The following is a 23,727-nucleotide window of genomic DNA, read 5'->3' on the forward strand; positions in this document are numbered from 1 at the left end:
ATTTATTTTAAGAGAGAGAGAGCACACGAGCAAGAGAGGGGTAGAGAGAGAGGGAGAGAGAGAATCCCAAGCAGACTCCGTGCTCAACACAGAGCTGGACTTGGGACTCGATTCCACACTGTGAGATCATGACCTGAGCTGATGCCAAGAGTCAGACACTTAAAGGACTGAACCACCCAGGAGCCCCAGTTCACCCTATTCTTAAATCACCTCATTCAGTGTGCGTGTGTCACCTGGAGTAAGGTCTAGATTATTTAATCGTATATTTAACATGTAATAAAACTTATATGCCAGTTTTATGCCTTTAATATTTTTATTTGATGCCCTACATTCTGTTATTAATTACACTCAAGTTTCAAAGTAAGATTACTTCCTCTATAATTACGCATTTCTGTCCCTGAAAATAGTTTAACATTCTTAAGGAACCGATAATGAACATTCTTTATTGGAATTGTTTTTGCTGCCCAAGGATCTCAAGTGGGCATGCAAGATTTTTTTAAATGATATCAACTGATATAAGATGACCAATGAGGATACAGTTTTGAAATGACTAATTTGATCGAACAGACATTATTTCTTTAAATCATCACATTTCTTTTTTTAAACTTTTTTTTTAATGTTTATGTATTTTTGAGAGAGAGAGACACACACGCACACAGCGTGAGCAGGGGAGGGGCAGAGAGAGAGGGAGACAGAATCTGAAGCAGCCTCCAGGCTCTGAGCTGTCAGCACAGGGCCCGACGCGGGGCTGGAACCCACAAACTGTGAGATCATGACCTGAGCCAAAGCCGGATGCCTAACTGACTGAGCCCCCCAGGTGCCCCAAAATCATCACATTTCTTTTTTATGAAGGCCTGCAGGTCAACTTGTGTTATGACCATCAGATTTATTTGACAAATCCAGGAGCCAATTAATTCACAAATAAAAGTTTTGTTTGGGTGTTCTCTCATTTCAAATTTAGCAAATTCATATCCAGCAGACAACTCCCAACTGATGAAATTAATGTGGAAAAATTGAGTTTCTTCTCTAAATCAGTACTTTAAATACTCTTAGGAGCTAATAAATGTTCCAGAGTTTTATATATGCAAATATTATTTTAATATATGTATAATGTTTAAAGGGGGGGGTTAATATATGTAATAGTGGAAAATCCCAAATCCAGCATAGCAATAGTCAGAACAAGAAAATGCCAAAGTACTGTGCATTTCAGGTTATCTTTGCCCCTAGAGAGTTAGCAATTGCCAGAACCCCTTTATCATTTGCACAAAAGTTCCAATTTTTCCTTGCTCCAACAAACCGTTTCCTAACGGGAATCCATGCATTTCATAATCAATTAAGAGATTGGATTCCTTTCTCACTTCTGCATTGACAAAGCGGTATAATCTTTAATTTGCTTCTTCTTCAATAGCAAGAATTTCTTATTCTTAACTTCTTTCTGAGTTTAATGCTCTTTCATTAGATTATGCTGACAGAATGAAAAGATGACCTGTGTTAATTTTCTTACTTCATTCTACCTTGCAGTGAAAACTCTAGAGTATGAAAACATAAAATTAAGGCATAACAAAATAGCTCATACAGAATCTAAAATTTTTCATTTTAATTCATTTTTCCTGTGATTCACATCAAATCATGGGCTTATTCTTAAAATTTCTGACCTATGACGATTAGACTGGTCTCTAATTCTTCATCTACAATACTGGATACCAGAGTATAATGGGCCAATGTTTATCAAGTTATTTAAACCTAGAATTATATACCAAACTAAGTTATTATTCATATCTATAGGCAAAATTAATCTTCAGTCATACAATGACTTGGAAAATTTACTACACACATCTTTCTGAAAAATTCATGAATAAAATAGTAGTAATTCATATCCAGCAGTGAATTATAACAAGAATGCACAATGAACAAACAAGCTTATTCTTAAAATCAAAAAAAGGTTTAAATTTAGGCATCTATTCATGCAATTCACTATATTAACACCTGAAAAGAAAAACCTATAAGATTATTTTGAAAACTTGTAATTAATCAATTCCTATCATTTCTTTTGCTGATACAGAGAGAGAATAAAGACTCCTACAAAACTTGTAATAAATTAAAATTTATGTCAAAACCTATGATAAATATCATACTTAAGGATGACCAAATTAAGTCAGATATTAGGCAAGGATGTGTATTATCACCACTATTATTCAAGCTTATTTTGAAATATTCCAGCCAATGTAATAAGGCAAGAAAAGCGAAATGTATATATTGGAAGTAAGGAAACTGTTCTTATTTGCATATTATATGTTTGCCTGCCTAAAACTCCAAGACAACTGAAAAATTTAAAACTAATAAGAGAGTCCAGGAAGTTAGCCAGATAAAATATAAAGATATAAAAATTATAAGAAGTGTATAAATATAATGGACAAAATACCTTATTTTTTTTAATATGAAATTTATTGTCAAATTGGTTTCCATACAGCACCCTGTGCTCCTTCCAACAGATGCCCTCCTCAATGCCCATCACCCACCCTCCCCGCCCTCCCACACCCCATAAACCCTCAGTTTATTCTCAGTTTTTAAGAGTCTCTTATGGTTTGGAAAAAAAAGTTAGAGAGGGAAAAAGACAAAATATCTTATTCACAAGAGTTACAGAAATCAATGAAATGAATAAGAACAAGACTAACAAGAAATATTAATGTATACTTGAAAAAACACTTATACATAATTGAAGAACATAAAAAAATGATAAAATAAACTACAATTCATAGAATTATCCTGAATGAGAAGACAGTAAATTATGACAATGACTGTATTAGTTTACTAAGACTACCATAACAAATTAGTGCAAACTGAGCAACTTAAACAAGAGAAATTTATTTTCTCACAGTTTTGGAGGCTAGAAGTCCAAGAGCAGGATGTCTGTAGAGTGAATTTCTTCTGAGGCCTCTCTCCTAGGTTTGTCAATGACTATCTTCTCCCTATTTCTTCACATGGTCTTCCCTCTGAGTCTGTCTATCCCAATTTTTTTCTTCTTATGACACCTGGCACATTGAATTGGTTGCTCCTGAATAATCTCATTTTAACTTAATTATCTCTTTAATGCCTCTATCTCCAAATATAGTCACATTCTGAAGTACTGGGAGTTAGGATTTCAACAAGAGAGTTTGGGGTTAGGGGGCACAACTCAGTCCATAACAATGACATTCCTTTCTCGAAATAATCTAAAATTTCAAAACAATTATTGAAAAGCCAACAGAACTTTTATGAAACCTGACAAGATGATTATAAAATTTACTCATAAGAGTAAAATGCATAAGAATATTGTAAATTGAACATCATTGAGAGACAACTTGCTATCCCAAATGTCAAAGCATTCCATAGACCTGTGGAAAGTGCTGATAGTATAGGACTTACCAACAGTGACCTTGAATCAAAAATCTTGGTGTTGATCCTAGCTCAACTATTTATTAGCTCAGTAATTCTGAGAAAGTTACTTAACCTATTTGAACCTCAGCTTCCTAACATGAAAAATGATGATGATAATAATGTTAATTACCACATAAGGTATTTGTGAAGATTAAGAGAATGACACATTTGAGGTTCAGTAAATATTAGAGATTATTGTTATTAAATTCTGTTGTTATAGAATTAACACTGTATGAAGAATAGATAAACAAATCAATGGAACAGAACTGAAATTCCCAAAAGAGATTGATGTTTATATGGGAACTCAGTCTATGAAAATGTTGGCATTAAAATCTATTAGTAAAAAGCTAACTATTAAACAAAGTGAAAAGAAAGCCACTCTGTAAGGAAATATTTGCAGCATATTTAGCAGACACGGAATTAAAATCCATAATATATGAAAATGTTAAACTATTTAAAAAATGGGCAAAAATTATGAACTGGCAGGATAGAAAGTATGAAAAAGACTAATAACCATGCAAAATCATGTTCAACATCATAAGTAATAAAGGAAATGGGATTAAAACAATAAGACGTGTTTTATCCACCCTATTGGTAAAAACTGGAAAGCTGTGTAATTTCCAGAGTCCGTAAGTCTCAGGAAATAGGAACTTGATATATTGTTAGTACAGACAATATATATAGTGTGTGTATAATCATATAGATAAAATATAGTGTAGTAAAGCATATATGAAAATGCCTACCAAAATTATAATGTACAGATTACTTGACTCAACAGTTTTATTTGTGAATCTCTCTTACAAAAATAGTAAGTACTTTGCTCTTTGTAGTAGTAACAAATTACAAACAACCTAAATATCCAGCAATAGGGAAATGCTGAAAGAAATTATAAAAGGAATGAGGTAAACAAATAAGATAGGAAATAGGAATATGTCTACCAGTTATTATTAAGTATTTGCAGTCTTCAAAAATCTTTATGTCTACACATGTGTAAATGCATAGAAAGAAGTCTAGAGATATGTATATGAACAGTAGTTATCTTCAGACAGGAAAAAGTGCTGGAAGACTAGGATACTTCTAGGCAGGCTTGTTTTTATTTATTGGAAGCATTTGTTACTTTCAAAGTAATCAGTTATTACTTTTATATTTAAATAATTAAAAGATCAGATACCAACAATTAGTGCTGCGACTAGACATAGGCTGAAAGATCAGTGCCAATTCCTTTTTGTGGGAGATGAGCTATAAACTAGAGCAATGTCTCTCTAATTACACTTAGATAACTGGGAGAAGAGTAATGCCATTAGCAGAAAAAAAATATAACTGTCAGTAGTACCAGAGGAAGGAGAAGAGGGGATCTCCCTTTGCCCTGATTTCATGTTCACATGCAGAAGGATATCCATTCAAATGACTCCTCTGGTCTCTCTGTGCCTACACTAATTCTTTCCCAAGGGAGAAATATTGTCTTAACTTACTCATAAATTTGAAACAAAAAGTAGGCAATCCTAGATCAGCTCTTTCCTCTTTCTCTTTGGGATCTGACCATATGTATGTGTTCTGGTCTACTCTTGATCATGTCATAACTTTAGTGGTCAAAACTCTGTACCTAAATAAGGAGGTTGTCCAGGCCTCTGGTTGTCCATAACTGCTTTGACTCAGGAAAATATTATGTCTAATTCTTGGGTTCTAGTAGGAAACCCACCACTGCCACATACCTAAGCCATGTTCTCCAACCCAGGCTTTGTCATGAACAAAGTCATCACTTTAAACTTCAAGTGCCTGATTCTTGACTCCCATCTCTCAGTTACCATTCTTAGAAAGGTGGAGTGCTTTAATGTATTTTTAGTACCTAACCCCAGATGCTTCCAGAGAGATACTGCATAATTTGTATCAGAGTTTCATCTATTTATTTATTTGTTCAATCAGCTCCACTGAGCTAGACGCTGGGGATACAAAGATATATAGAATAGGGAACGTACACTTCAGGAACCCACAGTGTATTTGGGGGTCAGTCATAAAACAAATGTAGCATTCTTTCGGGCAATGGGAAGGTTAGCAAAAGTTACATGAAGAAGGTGATATAAGCTGAATTTCTAAGATTGAACAAAAAGTTCACTAGGTTGGTGATGGAAGGTAGCGAGGATATGGCACATCAGGCAGAGGGAATGACATATATGAAGGCAGGAAAGCTTGGGAGAGCTTGGTGCCTTCAGGGAGCTCTACGAAGTGTGTAGAAGTGAAGTACAGGGTATAAATTGGGGGTGATGGCAGCAGCCAAAGATGAAAAAGATAATCAAAACTGCATCATGCAATATGGCGTATACAACGTGTGTCTTCAACATGATGGAGATATCACTGAGGAACTTTTAACACTGAAAGAAAATGATAAATTTTGCTTTTTAGACAGATCACTCTAATGGCATGTGAAGGATAATGTTTCTCCAGTCCTTTAAAGTTTAGACTTCCAACCCATTTCGATATAAATTCGTACTAAGATGTGGCAAGTCCAGAAGACTCACTGAAAGTTAGCTACTGCCTTCTGAAGAATTTGGATGGCAATTAGATACAATGTTGTTATCGACCCTTGTTCATCAGCATCTTAAATATTAACCAAGATTGATTTTTCTTTTATTTTATTAATTTCTATAGGAGCCCCAAAAGGCAGGTTGTGATTATTTTTTCCTATTTATGCGTGAAGAAAAATAACCACAAAATAATTTAAGATTTTAAACCAAATACAAGTCAAGAACAAAGCCTAAATTTGAGCATCTCTTAAATTCAACTAAGACTATACAATGGTGGGCAATTTTCTAACATACTAGAAATTCTTCCCATGACAGCACTCGTTCTCCTGTAGCCATAAAAAGTAATTATGCTTTGAAATATAAAATCTGACCATTTGCCCCTAAGTCTGAATTCAAATTCAAAGTTAGATGAAGTAACCAGCGTAAAACAGGCTTTTTACAGAGAAATTCAGCTAATATTTACTACATGTTATAATCCTTTTCTAAAATTTTTCTAAGCTTCTCTTCTTTGAGGTAGGTAGTGCACTTTGGGTATTCTCTAAGGAATCCATATTGTTTTGTAAACACCCTAGAATACTAGATGCCAGGCTAAATAAAACAGTACAAACGCTTTGGTAAACTTCCTGGATCATGTCATGACTTCTACATATTGTAAGGGTCACATTGTGTTAAACTGTTTGAAAGTCAAGAGATTCATGGGAAACAGCTTTGAAGGAATGGTAGTCTCAGTATTTAACCCTTTCCCAGCACTTGCACCCCTGCACGTTACTGGTGTACATGTGAAAGCTTCTCAAAAAGAAACAGCACTGGAGTACATTTCAGTTCTTTGCTCTCTGACTTCGTGATTGTATGACTTTACCAGCTGCAGCTGGTTGTCATGCTTCATATATGGAAAATGTCATGGCCTACATTTTAGTGTTTTTTTAATTTTTTTAGAGAGAGAGCACGATGGGGGGAGAGGGTCAGAGGGAGAGAGAGAAAGAGAGAGAGAGAGAGACTCTAGCAGGCTCTATCCCACAACCTTGGCCATGCCCTGAGCCGAAATCAAGAGTCGGGTGCTCAACCAACTGAGCCACCCAGGCGCACCCATTTTAGTGATTTTCTAAAAATCTTAATTGTTAATTCCATTGCTGTTCAATGAAAGAGAAAGAAGAAATTCCTCTTTATCTCTGCTTGTAAAATATTTTAGAGAAATGTTTCTATCTCCTTCCAGAAGTCAGACTTGTTGGTATTTTGTGGATAGTTCCTCAACTGTCATCATAGTTGTAATATCCTATTAATTTGAATTGTATTATAATTTTTGACACCTGACAAGTTCCGTTCAGAAATTCAGCCAAGTTTATTTTTATGGTACATTCAATAAATATCTAAATGTTGAAATAGTAACATAACTGAAAATAGCTGATAAAATCAAACTACTATAGATTTCTTCAGAAGAAATATTCATCACTGTGTTCACGTGGCTATCAGTGTGCACTTATCACATCTATGAATGGTTATGGAGTATTTAATTTCCCCAGACAGGTTCAACAGTCACCTTTCCGTAAAGTGTAAACAAAATTCATAAAATACCCTAATACTTTTGTTTTCCCTTTTATCCACTCCTGATTGTAGAAGAAAAGAATTCTAACTACACACCACGTGTGCGCCTGCATGTGAAGAGTGATGGCCGTCTGGCTAAAGCTTTGATTCTGCAAATGTCAGACCAGAAGGAACCATCCAGGGAAGTGATAGCCTGTAACATAAAACAAAAACTGAGATGAGCCATTTCCCCCAAATTCCTAATAACTCTTTATGAGATTCTAATGTGTTTAGTTAACTTAAGTTTTGCTTTGTTTTGTTTTTCCATCTTTGAGCCATTCCCCACTTATTAGTTTTGGCTAGAAACACTGGTTCTGAAATAGAGTCATAAAGCCAGTTCTGGAAGCCATGCCAGCCAAAAGTCTAGACCTAGAAGTTCCAGATAAGGGCAGTACAAGCACTCATTCAAAAGTTTACTAGATTGTAAGCTGCTTGAAAATTAACACCATATTTTTGCTATAAAATTATACATAAAACGTGTTAAGTACCTCCTACAAGTGCCATGGACTTCACTTCAAATAGATGGTAACTAATAATTGGACCATGATTAAATGACTCAAGGGAACGTACCTTTTTATATATGTTACTATCATTTTCTTGGCAATCATCTCCTTGTTTATCATCAAAGTAATACCTGGGATGGCATATCCAAAACTTGTTACAAGCAGTTTTCTTTGCTAAATTGGTTGTTGGATTCATATATGACCATATGGCTGCCAGCCATGTTCTATTGAAGTGGTTTGCCTATAAAATGGGGGAAAAAATACATATTTCTATTCCCTAGAGGAAAAAAGAAAGAAACCTTGAAGTCACAAAACATAACAAAAGTTTAAAAGCCTAGAGAAATGTATCTATTGTGTTGGCATGCGGGTTGCACCAGCCTAGAGGTGATGTCCCAGCACAAACCCATGTCAGTTGGGAGAGAGGCTTTGAATCTTCAGCCCTGTTGTAAGCTTCTTCCTCTTTGTTTATCACAAATGGCACCAATCATAACGGTAGTATTCTTTGACATTGCAAAGAAACAAATGTAATGCATCAGTGAAGCTTCTTTCTAAATTAAGTAAAAGATCAATCAAACCCTAAATGGAATTAGAGTATTTATTTGAGGAAAAATGATAACCCGGAGCCAGACTTAGAGTCAGCCCTCTGAACATTTTAAACGGAAAACATCCAACTCAGAGCAGCCATTGGACATGCCCCTACCAGGTCCACAGGGCTCCAGAGAGAGACACCATGGCAAAGGTTCTCCTCGGAGTCCCGGGACCATGACCTAAGGTTCCTCACAGAGAAGGAAGCCCAATAGATACACATGGATGCATAGAGCACCCAGAGCCGGTACCATAGCTCTGCCCCTTGACATCATAGATTGTATGTTATTCATCTCTGGAACCCCAACCACACAGTCCCTGATACATACCAAATAAATAAAAATTTGTTGAATGAATGAACAAATGTGTAAATAACACCAATAAACTGATCGTTGACTGGAATTACCAAAAAATAACAACCGAAAAAGCCAACATCAGATTAAAATGCAGCATTAATCTTTTGGTAGGAGTCTTTTATTAGAATAATATATTTATGGGAAATTGAATACCTGCAAAGTCTGGTTCCAATTCATTTACTGTATGACTGATAAGTCTTTTCCTTCTTATAGCTCCAGGGTTATAGAAGTGCAAAAATACTTCTAAATGTGTTATATTTATGGTTAGAGATGACAAAGAAATACAACTCAACCAAGCCTGGCCATATTTACTTTGCTACTTATTTTCTTCCTACAGTATTATAAATTAAACTAAAATCATCGGCACATAACTGTAGGTTATTTTTAAAACATCCCCAAATTCTTTACCACTTTTATCAGGATAACTTGATGAACAAATATAACCAACTCCATACACAGTTAAATGAGCCAAATGTTTATAACAAGGTTTAATGGCTATTCGTGCATAACTTTATTTTAATGATTTTGTTTTTCCACCAAAGTAGAGTACAATGTATGAAAGCCAAGCCAAAAGGGCATAGTGACCCCTTCTAATCTCTAATGAGTCTGTTGTTAGCCTAATAAGGGTTTGGTGCTGGACATTTGGTGATGGCATAGTGTAATTTTAGTACTGACCACTTGAATGTTCATAGCAAAGGAGCAGGAGAGAATGGGTAATTACAATTATGAACTTATAAATGAAAGCCAAGTAAAATGACTTAGCGTAGTCAAAGCCCATCAATTTTACATTTAGTTCGGAGGCTGAGGTCTTTAGAGCCTACATTTTCAACCTAATATCCGTAACTCTGTGCTCAGAATTCTCCTCAGTGAGGAGAAAATATAATAAGATACACAGAAAATTGAGAGAAAACTGTAACATTTAATTTGTCTTCATAACCTATCCAACACAGTACCAACACTTATTAACAAAACAATTATATTTTCCTTGTCAATGGAATAGAGAAAAAAATCTTTAGTAGCATTTGTTATGATAATGGCATATGACAATGTGAAATCACAGATAAAGTACATTAATTATATGAATATTTACTGAATGTCTACTTTCTACTTACATTATTTTGGCCATATATTTTCCCAAGTGATTAAGAATTGCAGAATGCTTCTTATATTACCACAGATTGTCAAAAAGAATGCACCATGATTTTATCCACAGGATAAACATTATAGTACAGCCTGGTAAGGGAGATTCACAAGTCAGAAATTACAATTCAGAATGATAAAATGCAATGAGATTCTTAGCAGGGACATTGGATCCTTTGGAGGTGAAGACAAGCAGTCAGCAGAAGGAGATGTGGGAAGTCCTGACAGAGAAGCGACAGCTAAGCTAGGTCTAAAGGATGAGTAGGAATAAGGGAGAAGGGAAAAGGGAAATGGGTTAGGAAAAATATTCCAGATGAAATGAATAGCATCTGGAAGACCTGGAAGAAAGAGAAAGTTGATAGCACAACATGAGGAGAGAGTAAGGTCCATGAGATAAGCAGGATCCCCATCATGAAAAGTCATAAGCCAGGGAACAAGAATTAACTCCAAGAACACAGCAAAGCTAGAGAAAGGTTATAAACAGGGGTGTGACAAGATCACATTACTCTTTTTGAAATATCACTCTGACTGCCTATTGAAAGTGAAAATGTTGGAGGACAGACTATGCAGGAGACAATGAAGGGAAGTGAGGAAGCTATTATATAATCTACTTAGGATACGTTGGTGACCCGTTCGAGGACAGTGGCAAAAGGAATGCAGAGAAATGGGTGGATTTGAGGGATTTGGGAGGTAGGATAATCAGGATTCTGTAAATGATTAGATGTGTGAATGAGGGAGAAGAAAGATGCCCAGGATGTTGCAGCTGAGTGAATGGTGGCATTGTTCTTTGGTTTAGGTTTAGAAAAGGAGAAAGGAAGAGGAGAAATGGGGGAGAGAGGAGTGAGGGAGCAAAGAAAGGGGGAGGAAGGAAAAGTTAATGCACTACCTCTTATAAGTTTTGAGTTTTAGGTGACTGTGAAATACTTCATTGTAGATGCCCTGAAATCACTTAAATAGAACGTTCTGGGGCTCAAGAAAGAGGTCTGATTATGGAGATACAAATTTAGGATTAATCTTTGAAGATCAGGGATTCTTAATCTAAATTTATGATGGGTTTCAAAAGGCTCTAGGATCACCTGAAATTGTATGCAAAATGTTGTGGGTTTAATTTTCTCCTTTGTCTAGTTTCTTACTGACAAAGGTTTTATTCTTTATAATACTAGGATTTATCGCCATAAATATCCTTCTACGCACTGTTTTAGCTGCATCCCACAAATTTTGATATGTAATGTTTTCACTGTCATTCAATTCAAAAAATTTCCTGATTTCCTTTGAGATTTCCTCTTTGCCCTGGATTATGTAGAATTACAGTGTTTAATTTCCATATATTTTTAGATTTTCCAGATATCTTTCTATAATTGATTTCTAATTTAATTCTGTTAATGATCATGCACTCTGTATGATTTGTCTTTTAAAGTTTATCGAGACTTGTTTTATGACCCAATATATGCCTGACTTCGTGAATGTTCTATGTGCATCCCAAAGGCACACGTATTCTGTCACTGTTGGGTATAGTCTTCTATAAATGTGAAGTAGTTCAAGTAGGTTGATGGTAACGTTCAAGTCTTCCACATCCTTAGTGATCTCCTCTCTGCTTGTCCTTTCAATTACCAAGAAGTGTTGAAATCTCCAAATATAATTGCTGAATTTGTCTATTTCTGTTTTCAGTCCTGCCAGTTTTCGCTTGCTGTATCTTAAAGCTCTGTCATTAGGAACATACATGTTAGGTTTGCTTTGCTTTCTAGATGATTTCATTCTCTCATGATTATACCTGCTTGTAAGCCTTGTCCCATAGGCTACTTCGTACAATACTAAAATAGGCAATCTATCCTGCTCTTGGTTAGTATTTGCAGGGTACATCTTTTACTCTCAACTTATCTATCCTTATGCTTTTCTTCTAGGTAACATACATTTGGATCTCGATTTTTTTAATCCATTCTGACAACCTCTCCCTTTTAATAAAATGTTTAGACATTTCATGTTTAATTTTTTATTGATATGGCTGGGTTGGAGTCTATTATCTTGCTGTTTGTTTTCTTTTATGTTTTTAGGTGTTTATTTTTGAGAGAGGGGGGAGAGGGGCAGAAGTGGGGTGGGGAGGGGGACAGAGAATCCGAAGCAGACTGTGCTGACAGCAGAGATCCTGATGCAGGGCTCAGACTCACAAACTGTGAGATCATGACCCAAGTTGGGTGCTTAACCGACTGAGTCATCCAGGTGCCCCTTCTATTTGTTTTCTATTTTTCTCATCTATTTTTCTTTGTTATTTTTTCCCTATTTTGATTTTGATAACATATTTTGTGTTCCATTTTATCTCCTCTATTAACTTACATATCTCTTTTTTCAGTGATTACCCTAGGGTTTGCAACATGCAATTTAACCAATCATAGTCTATCTTCAAATAATATTTTATCACTTCGAGCATAGTGTGACTTTAACTGATATAATTCTACTTGTCCCCTCCATACGTGGTGCTATTGTCTTACAGCTGCCAAAATATTGCCTTTATTCCTTATAAAGGTGTTAATTAGAGAAAATGGACAAGTGAACTTCATAATATTGAACCTCAGAATTAGAAAGATTTCTCCATTCTAGACACATGCCTGGAGACGTGCCTCTGTTAGATTTACAACATGGAAATGAAAAGAAAAAAGTTCTCTATGGGAAGCCCACTCACAAGAGAAAGGAGAGAATGCTGAGCTTCTCCTTCCCACCTCACCAGCGAGAGGGAACTCCCACTCCCTCATGGCAGAGTGAATTCAGGGGGCTGAGAGAAGCGAGGAAAGTTATGCTCACAGAGTACCCCCAACAAGAAAGAAACTTCAATGTGAGCAAACACATATCCCCTGTCAGTGCTTCATTCCCTTTCCCAATGTTGTCTAATCATCCTGTCCTGTTCTCACACACATTCTTCTTACACATACCCTCTTCAAGATTCCCCTTCCCTAAGCATGCATTTCTCTAGTAATTCTTCTAGCTTTTCAACCTCAAATTATATTCCAAATAAGTCAGATAAGGTGTTTTTAAAGTTAAAAGGGAAAAAAAAGATCATCACCATACCAGTTTTCTGTTTTTATATCACAATCCTCACTTAAATTCGACAGCCAGTTAACATCTTCTCCCTTATCTCTTGAGGGGCAACTACCTTCGGCCAAATACATAAGCCAGCAACTGAAAATAGAAGCATCAACGCAGTCTCTAGTCTACCAATCATAGCTAAAAATAAGCCAGAATTAATTGCTACTTCAACTATGCCTTCAGTGCTGGGGTGCCACTGACTCCCAGGAAGTAACAACTAATGAAAGGTTTAGACAGCAAGGAATGACAGAGCTTTTGACATGAATGTGCAAATGTTAATTAAACTGCATCATCCAGTAAAACACTGGTGGGAAAGATAACATTTGTACCAATTGTGTGAAAGGCTCTTTCCAGTATTAGCTTCATTTTCAGATATCAAAGTCGTGGCATTAACCCAAATGTCAAAAGAAGTGTTTTGATCATGGCGTGCAGCTATGTACTGCTCCCCCCCAGATTGTTGTAATAAAGATGATAAAGTCAGAAAGTGGGGAGTGATCTGTTGGCAAGGAAAGCCCAAAGAAAGTAGGCTTCCAAGTAAAATGAAGCATGCAATGGCTATGAAGCAATATAAATGAAAAACACTGGCTACAGAGTCATTTTCTGGAGAAGACAAAAACCTACTACTGTGGCCAGACAAATTAAGGCACAGAGGGATCAGCCAACGCAGCCTTCATTAAGCACTAGAATAGTTCCTGCCAAACAAAAGATATATGGGACTCAACTCAGTCTGACATGTTGCAGGATTTAGTGCAGAATTATAATTTGTGATTTAAAGAAATGCCAAATGTGCAGTTTTGTGAATTAAATGATACATCAGGGAAATAAGGGGGCCATGAACGAACACTTGAAAATAGTTGACAAATTCAAGAATTTAAAGGATGAATCAAGGCAGGTAGTCTCTCATTAACCTCACGAACTTTACTTTTCCCCAAGCTGGAGCTTTAAGAAATTCCAGTTAGCCAGTGTGAATCAACAACTAAGGTATCTATCTGTGATCTGGTTGGTTTGCTCATTTGTTCCTGGGGGCTGTGATGGAATTGCAAATCACTGCCCCCCAAAGTACATCCTCGAGGTAGCCTCAGATAAACAAGAGTCTTTGGAGATTGCAAATGTTTCATTTTCAACAGCAGCTATACGTTTTCCTTTAGCTAAATTCTCATAGAGATTTTACTCTTTGGTCTAGATTGTGCTATAACTTAAACTAAAATATCTGCATTTGAGAGGACCCAGTAGACCTGGTCTATCCTTTCCATTTAAAATTCCCTGGCTGCATTTCAGGCTCTCAAGCTACCTTTGAAAGGAGATTTATGTGTTTCAAGCACACCGATATCTCCAGGGGAGACTGTAAACAATCAGAGAGTAGAGAGGGGTAATTTAAGTATTTCCCTCTCACAACAGCCAAAAAACCCTCATGTGTCTCCCAAAAGACTCAACACCCTTAATAAGCCTTATTAGGTGCACACCACCAAGCCCATCTCAAAGGACTTAGGGGATCAATGTGTGCTGTCTGCTTAAAGAGTCTGTAAGTCTCTCTTAGCCTCAGTCATTAAAACATACTGAAATCATACCATCGGTGCGGTTCACATTCTGTTTTTACATTTGAGAAGGAAATTCTAAAATATCAAGGTAACCTGGCAATGCAATTTCTAAAAATAGAGGAGTGTTAAAGCTAACTTACAATCTTGTAAAGACATTTCGCTTTTCGTCTACATAGAAATAATGCTTTCATACGATTACTTTTGTCAAAACTGATGGAAACGGCTTTCCTGTCTTCACTGTATTTAAATTCTCTTCCAGAGAACTTCCGACAGAACTTAGGTCTTTGGTTTACCCTACAACTCTTTGGTTACTCCCTTTTCAATTTCACTGGGAAATTCCACCAAGGAAGAAGCTTATGCTTTTTTTTTCTTCCTTGTGTTCTATGTAGAAACCAAAAGCTAAAACTCAGGTCTCCATAGAAGATACACCATGAAGTGAAGTATCATGGCAATTATCTGGGTCATTCAGAGGAAACCAAAGTGTTAGAGGTGATTTGAGAAAAGTTGTTTCCTTTCGCTTGAATTACATATGGGACTGCCTCAATTACTTTACCACTTACGCATATTATTTTCTTCTGAGTCACTGTACAATTATCCTGACGCCAGAAATATCCTGTCTTGAAAAGCATACTTAATGTCCTTTCTCATATATGCCGTTTATAAACTTAAAAAAAATTACTTTTAGCCAATTAAATACTTCGAGCAAACACACATACACAGATATGTATATTTGTCATAGAAGTTTGAGCTTTTCTGTATAGATCGTCACCTTCTTCATTATCTATAATGAATTTTACAGATTTTTCACATTACTTCCTCAAATGGTTTCTATTAATTAATTAAAGAGAAGAGCCTTCACTCCATCTAAATTCCCACCTCTCCCTACCAGGTTAAAGTTGAAAGTTCAGAGAACTGAAATTTCTGGCCTATGAAATCTTTAGGCCCCGTCAGATTAAAATCTTCATAACCAAAAGAAAACAATTAACTCAACATATGTAGTCTTTTATTTAGTCTTTTACTGTCTAGCATTTAATACAATGCCAAGAATTCAGAATTACCTAATTCAGCCCTGCTAACTATCAGTTATTTCCATATTTCACTTGCTTATTGTGTGGCTGCATATTGTGTGGCTGCAATACAACATAGCACAATGACAGCTGTCAGTAAGCAGCAGATGGGATCACTGTCGTAGTTTCATGTCGAAAGAAGAAAAGAGAACGCGTTGCATATGAGTCACAAAATTCTTTCACTTATAACAGTTATTTGGTTCTAAGCCACAAATGGCCAATAATAGTAAATAGGAAAACAAACTTTATAATAATATGGTATTATCAACAAGATGAAAATATCCAAGAATGCTATCTCCTTCTTAAATCTCTGTATATTTTTAAAATTCGAAATACAAAACTAATACGTGAATGTTATAGAAATTTTAGAAAACGTAAAAGATATTTGGAGTATTTATTTATTTATTTATTTATTAAGTTTGTTTATTTATTTTGAAAGAAAGAGGGAGTGAGCATAAGCCAGGGAGGGGCAGAGAGAGAGGGAGAGAGAGAATCCCAAGCAGGCTCCATGCCATCAGCACAGAACCAGGCGCAGGGCTTGAACTCACAAACTGTGAGATCACAACCTGAGCGGAAATCCAGAGTCCAATGCTTAACTGACTGAACCACCCAGGCGCCCTGATATTTGGAGAATTTAAAAATCACCTGGAGGTGCCTGGGTGGCTCATTTGGTTAAGCATCAGACTCTTGGTTTGGGCTCAGGTCATAAACTCACACTTGGTGACTTCGAGCCCCAGATCAGGCTCTGCTCTGGAAGCAAGAAGACTGCTTGGGACTCTGTCTCCCTCTCTCTCTTCCATTCCCCTACTTGCGCTTTGTCTGTTCCTCTCAAAATAAATGAATAAACTTAAAAATAATAATAATAATAATAATAATAATCACCTCAATTTACTACCCAGAGAAAATTCTTGTAAATGTTTTGGTAGAAATCTTTTCAGGTGTTTTTCTATATCCATATGTGTGTATATGCGTGCACATGCATATATAGTTACTATCACAATGTGTGCAGTATTCAATAATCTGCTTTTTTCCCATGGTATCCAATGAACATCTATCCATGTCATGAAAATCTTCAAACACATCTAGAGAAATCACATCATATAAATGCACTATAATGTGTTTAACTAGTCCCCACTGTATTCTTAAGATAGTTCTAATTTCTCACCTTTACAAATATTGCTCCAATAAATATTTTAGTACCTAACTCAGAATATTTCCCTAAGATAAATTCCTAGAAGCAGAATCGTTCTCAAAAAGAATATGTCTGACTCTTGATCTCAACTCAGGTCTTGATCACATGGTGGTGAGTTGAGGCCCCACATTAGGCTCCACACTGGGTGTGAAACCTACAAAGAAAGAAAGAAAGAAAGAAAGAAAGAAAGAAAGAAAGAGAAAGAAAGAAAGAGAGGGAGAGAGGGAGAGAGGGAGAGAGGGAGGGAGGGAGAGAGGGAAGGAGGGAGGAAGAGAGGAAGAAAGAAAGAAAGAAAGAAAGAAAGAAAGAAAGAAAGAAAGAAAGAAAGAAAGAAAAGAATCTGAATTTTTTAAGGATTTTGATAGATTGTGAAATTTTAGTCTAGAAAAATTCTTCTAATTTACATTCCCACAAAGAATGTGAGTACACATTTACTCATCTTTTTAAAATATTACCACTCCAAAATATTAAAAGTGATATTTCATTTAACTGGTATTTACTTGATTGCTACTAAATGTCAGCATATATTCTAATGTACTTCCCTTTGACCAGCTGGTATAAATCCTTTGCCATGTTTCCACTGGGGTAAAGAATATATATATTTTTTTAGTAGATTGCTTTTTTTTAATTGAGGTATAATTGACACATAACAATATATTAGGTTCAGGTATACAACATAATGACTCAATATTTGCATATGTATTGCAAAATGATCACCACAATAAATGTAGTTAACATCCATCACCATACACGGTTGCAGAATTTTTCCTCTTGTGATAAGAACTTTTAAGATCTACTCTCTTAGCAACTCTCAGATATGAAGTACAGAATTATTAACTACAATCACCAAGCTGTACATTATGCTCCATGGCTTATCTATATTAAGACTGGAAGTTTGTGCCTTTTGACCCCATTCACCCATTTCACCTACCTCTTGCCTCTGGCAATCACCAATCTGTTCTTTGTATCTACGAGCTTTTGTTTTGTTTTGTTTTGTTTTGTTTTGTTTTGTTTTGTTTTGTTTTTGTCTTAAAGTCCACATATGAGATGATATGGCATCATGGTATTTGTCTTCCTCCAAATATCTCACTTAGCATAAGACCCTCAAGGTCCATCCACTCTGTTGCAAATGACAAAATTTCATTCTTTTTTATGGCGGAAGAATACTTCATTATGTACACATAGCACATTTCTTTGTCCATTCATCCAAAAAAATTCTGTAACTAGTATGGAGATGGATGTTAATCAGACGTACTGTGGTGATTATTTTGCCATATATACAAACACTTAGGTCGTTTTCACATCTCGGCTCTTGTAAACGATGATGCTGCAGTGAAAATGGGGATGTATCTATCTTTTCAAGTTAGTGTTTTCATTTTCTTCAGATAAGTACCCAGAAGCAAAACTGCTCGATCGTAGGGTAATTCTATTTTTAATTCTGAGGAACCTCCATACTGTTTTCCATAGTGGCTGCACCAGTGCACATTGCTGCCAACAGTACAAAAGGGCTCCCTTTTCTCCACATTCTTGCCAACACTTGTCATTTCTTGTCTTTTTGATAGTAGCCATTTCACAGGTATGAAGTGATATCTCATTGTGGTTTTGGGTTTGCATTTCCCTAAAGATGAGTGATATTGAGCATCTTTTCATGAGTCTGTTGGCCATCTGTGCATCTTCTTTAGGAAAATGTCTACTCAGATCCTCTGCCCATTTTTTAATTGGATTGTTTGGCTTTTTTGCTATTAAACTCGATTTCTTTTAAGGTGCTTTTTAATTTAAAAACCTCCTAAACCTTGGGACCAAACACAATTCAAGGTCTTAACCCCTCTGTCTAATAAGGGAAATAGTTGATCACAGCCTTTTTACTTGCATTTATACTGTAGTCTTGGAATATTCACACACAGAGTATTTTTTCATGTTTATTTATTTTGAGAGAGAGAATGTGTGAGCAGGGGAGGGGCAGAGAGAGAGAGAGAATCCCAAGCCGGCACGGGGCTCAATCTCATTACTATGAGATCATGACCTGAGCTGAAATCAAGACTCGGACACTTAACCAACTGAGCCACCCAGGTGCCCCAAGCATTTTCTAATGATCATCAAGCTCGTTATCTTGGTGATATCCCACAACTCTTTAGACTACTGCCACACTCTTTCTACTGCTAAGATAACTGAATGGCATATCGTGCCAGGTCAGTGGCCCATTTATATTTTGTTTTTTTAATGAGGTTATCATTTGATTGATATCATTGAAAAGTGCCTTCTGTTAAGGACTTCTGAGATTTTTAATTCACTGCAGTGAATTTAATCTTATTAAACTGCAGCTATTTTCCTCTGGATTATATAGACATGCTACCCAAAACCAGGATAAAGTAGAAGCCACCAGACCATCCACGCGTCTCCTCGCTACACCCCCTGATCTCTCTACATCCAAATGTCAGTGCTCCACAGGACTCAGTCCTAGAGCCTCTTCTGTTTTCCTTCTACACTCAATCCCAGGAAGCCATCTAAGCTGGTGGCTTTTAGTATGATCTCTGCACTAGTGATGCCCTGACTTTTTCTCTAGCTTCAGCCTTTCCTCAAAATACCAGACTCTGATATCCAACTGCCTATTGAACATCTTCACTTGGATACCTAACGGGCAAACTTAACTCATACCTAACTGTACAGAACTCTTGATTCCTCAGTCTTGTCTCCTCTTCAAGTTTGTTCCATCACAGTAAATTGTTCCATTCATTTGATCAGACCAAAGACCAAGGGGTCATCTTGGTAATACCTCTTTCCCTCACACCCCATTCACATCCATCAGCAAGACCCTTTGGCTCTCACTTGGAAATACGCCACAAATCTGATCACCCCTCTCTCACCACTTGTGCCCCTGTCTTCAGTGGAGATGTCATCAGCTATTGACTGGCAACTCCTAGACGATTTCCTTGTTTCTACTCTTGCCCTCCCCAAATTTTACCCTTCACAGAACAGCAGAGAAACCTCTTTAGATGTAAACTAAATGACATCACTGGCCCTTACTGAACTTTCCAAAGGTTTCCCAACACACTCAGAATGAAATGCAAACTGTTTGACATGCTTACCACAAGGCCCCAAATAACTCTCCAATTTGATCTCTGACCATCACCTCCCTTGACACTGTGGTCCCCTGCATCTTCTAGCTGCTCCTTAAGAACATCAAGCACATTCTCTTTATCAGGGTTTTTGTATACTGCCTGCTTTCTGGCTGTCACATTCTTCTAAAACTTAAGTTTCTTCCTCTACTTCATTTAGGTCTTTGCTCTAATGCCAACTCCTGAGAAACAACCTGAAACAGGACCCCAGCCATCACTCTCTGCTCCTTTATTCTGATTTATTTACCTTTGCAGCATTTAGAGAGAGTGTGTGTGTGTGGTGTGTGTGTGTGTGTGTGTGTGTGTGTGTGTGTGTGTAAAATGTAGAATCCATAGAATCCATAAAGGTGAGATTTCTTTATTTTGCTCACCCATATTTCTGGCTCATAGAACAGTAGCACACACTTAACAAAAATTTGTTCTCACCTCCCCTCCCATTAACCCTGCAACCCATACTAGAATTATACCGATCTATATTAAGAGGGTTGTGTTATTTTCCATTACATTTCATGTGTCTCTTAACTTTCTTCCAAAAGATTCAATCACAGCAATAGACAAAATAAGTGCTGACCATTAGCATAAAAGGGGGTCATGAATGATCATGTGGTCCAATCCCCTGGCTTCAGCTGAATAATATGTTCTTAAATTCTGTTTACAAAGTAATCACTACTGGGGTGCCTGGGTGGCTCAGTTGGTTAAGCGTCCGAGTTCAACTCAGGTCATGATCTCATGGTTCATGAGTTCAAGCCCCACATCAGGCTCTGTGCTGACAGCTCAGAGCCTGGAACCTGCTTCAAATTCTGTGTCTCCCTCTCTCTCTCTGCCCTGACCCCACTCACGCTCTGTCTGTCTTACAAAGTAATCACTACAATCCCCATAGCTTATGGCTAAGTTTCAACTGTGTTTGACCTGACAGTTTACAATTATTCAGTAATAAAGAGAAGAGCTGGGAAATCTATGTGTTATTGTCTTTACCTAGCATGCAGTATCATTCTCTTTCACTTTAAGACAATAACATGATATTGGAAAGAGACTATTCTATGCCATGATATTCCAGACTACACAGGGAAAAAATACTAATTTGTTTGCTCTATTAGCTATAGTTAACTCAAAGAGATAATATACCAGCTCATCAGAGTTGGGTTATTTTTTTTTACTCTTTTCTTAACTTTTCTCCCCTTTTATGATTAATATCTACCTAAAACTCCTAGTGGAGCCCTGAACTCTAGGACTTGTTTAAAACAGGCACAGTGACATTTAGGCAAGATTTGACTGGTAAAGTTGCCACTCTATCCTTTACATTCCATAGAAGAATCTACTAACGGCACACCAAGGGAGAGTCTGGGACAGAACACAATGGGGAAAATCCCTGATCTTGCCAATCTTATTCATTCTCTACATGAAGAAACCAAGGTCTAGAGATGCGAAGTGATTTATCAAGGACGCCACTGGCTCCTCCATATACCGACCCTTTGCTCAACTCTCACTGAGATCCACTGTTTATCTAGTGGCTTCTCTTATAAAAAGATTGGCATTTGTTCCTCTCAAGGCAAAACACCAAAAATCTTGGGAGTTTTGGAAAGAGAAGAAACACAAATCCTAGTCATCCTCAGCTACTTAAATGAAAGCAGGATTGGCAGGAAAATGTATAAGTGAAAAATGCCAAAACCCTAACTTCAAATTAAGGTTTAGATTCCAAGAACCTCTCAACTTGACTCTTAAAAGAATTGCTTGTAAAACCACATCCTATCATTCTATCTGCCAGGCTAATGACGGCAGTGGTATGAGCAATAAAATAGTCAAAGGGTATGCAAGGGAAAAGAGAATTAATACGAAAATCCAACCGCCCAGTTCTAGATAATTGGGAATTGACCATAAACACTTCAGCTGTCATATGGCAACTTTGGCCCTTGGATAAAAATATTTTAATGGCAAATTGTTTCACTTTAGGAAAATTATATTTACTTTCAACAACTGGAGGGTTATTTCCCAAAATGATTTTCAGGCTAGTCAAAGAATGTGAATAAGGATAAAGCACAGCATGGAGAATGTAATTTCTGTTTGGCACACGATTATGTACTCGTGGCATTGAATGCCTACTTTATAAAGTTTGTTTTAGCGATTCTGTGAAGAACTTCCTACTCCATCTCCTGACCCCAAGAATGAAACATCATAACACATTTACTTCCTTTCCTTCATTGTAATAAAACTGCTGTTAAAGGGCAGTCACATATTTAAACTAAATTAAACTCCTTCAAAATATTGAATGGTGAGCACTTGATATTCACAAAATCTATGTTTCCAAAATCTTCTCTAATGCTCAAGTTGTGGGGTGTTATTTGACCGTAAGAGTAAATTTAGAATTTGACTCACAAATGTGTTTTGTTGGGCCTTCAGAGAGCAGACATCAAAAAAAAAAAAAAAAAAAAAAAGGATTTCGTGTAAAAATCTGGATTTCTGATTCTCTTGAAATTTAGAAAACATGGCAAAACAGCCCACATTCCTACCTGGCATCAGAAGGTGTCTGTCCTAGGATGGACACAAGCCCACCAGTTCACCACACTCTCCCTCAGTTCTTTCCACTTGTTTGCAATTGCTTCCTTGGACCAGTTAGACATTTGGGTTTGTGACCCTGGCATAAGAACATGCAAGTATTCACTTAAAATGCTCTAGAGTAGCAAACAAACACAGTTTGAATTGTTGACACTGGCCTTTGCGTTGATTCACTCACCAGCTGCTGACTGCAGTCTATACACACAGTGGCTGTATAACATGAAATTCAAATTTGTGTTTCAGCAAAATTAAAAATTATTTTATTTGGGTTGCTGTCACGTTTTTGAACTACGTATCTTTTTTAAATTTTTTTTTAACATTTATTTATTTTTGAGACAGAGAGAGACAGAGCATGAACGGGGGAGGGTCAGAGAGAGGGAGACACAGAATCTGAAACAGGCTCCAGGCTCTGAGCCATCAGCACAGAGCCCGACGCAGGGCTCGAACCCACGGACCGCGAGATCGTGACCTGGGCCGAAGTCGGCCGCTTAACCAACTGAGCCACCCAGGCGCCCCTGAACTATCTTACATCTGTGAATGGCACAGATGCACACTATAAAAATTCTGAAAGTTACAGGGATACTTTAAAAGATTGACTTTAGAAATGTATCAAGGAAAAGTGGAAAATTACATTAAATCCAATCAGAAACCCCACGCTTGAAAGCAGTAGTTCTCAACCTATCATTCCCCACCCGCAACATTAACATCACCCAGACACTTCCTGGAAATGCAAAATCCTGAGCTGCACCCCAGTCCTATTGAATCAGAAAATAAGCATTGAGCCCAATCATCTGTATTTCAACAATCCTTTCTGGTCATTCTGACGCACACCAAAGTTTCAGAAACCGTGTTCTGGAGCTTTCCTACTAGCTTGCCCTGAACAGAGACATTGATCTCCCCGGCACTCAGGGGTAGGACCAACTGGGTGTTCAAAGCCCCCAAGCCACAGTCTCTAGTGGCCAGCCACCTAATCGGAGTTTGGTGCCTTATGTGTTCCCAACTTGTCCCCAGAGGCAGCAAGCGAGATGTGCATCATTCAGTACTTCTTACTCCTCCTCTGAACCTCTGCCATCTGCCGG

At 37.1% G+C, this 23,727-nt stretch overlaps 1 long non-coding RNA gene across 1 annotated transcript; it reads right to left on the bottom strand.

Annotated features, from left to right (window-relative positions):
* Positions 1-7,269: 7,269 nt before the first annotated feature.
* On the bottom strand, positions 7,270-13,726 carry LOC128314223 (uncharacterized). Its single transcript, XR_008295714.1, has 3 exons — positions 13,165-13,726; positions 10,077-10,197; positions 7,270-7,674 (listed from the first exon to the last, which is right to left on the bottom strand). It is a non-coding gene; the product is annotated as an uncharacterized LOC128314223 (long non-coding RNA).
* Between the last annotated feature and the right edge of the window lie 10,001 nt (positions 13,727-23,727).

This window comes from Acinonyx jubatus, chromosome B1 (genome assembly GCF_027475565.1).
Source record: "Acinonyx jubatus isolate Ajub_Pintada_27869175 chromosome B1, VMU_Ajub_asm_v1.0, whole genome shotgun sequence".
Classification (NCBI taxonomy): domain Eukaryota; kingdom Metazoa; phylum Chordata; class Mammalia; order Carnivora; family Felidae; genus Acinonyx; species Acinonyx jubatus.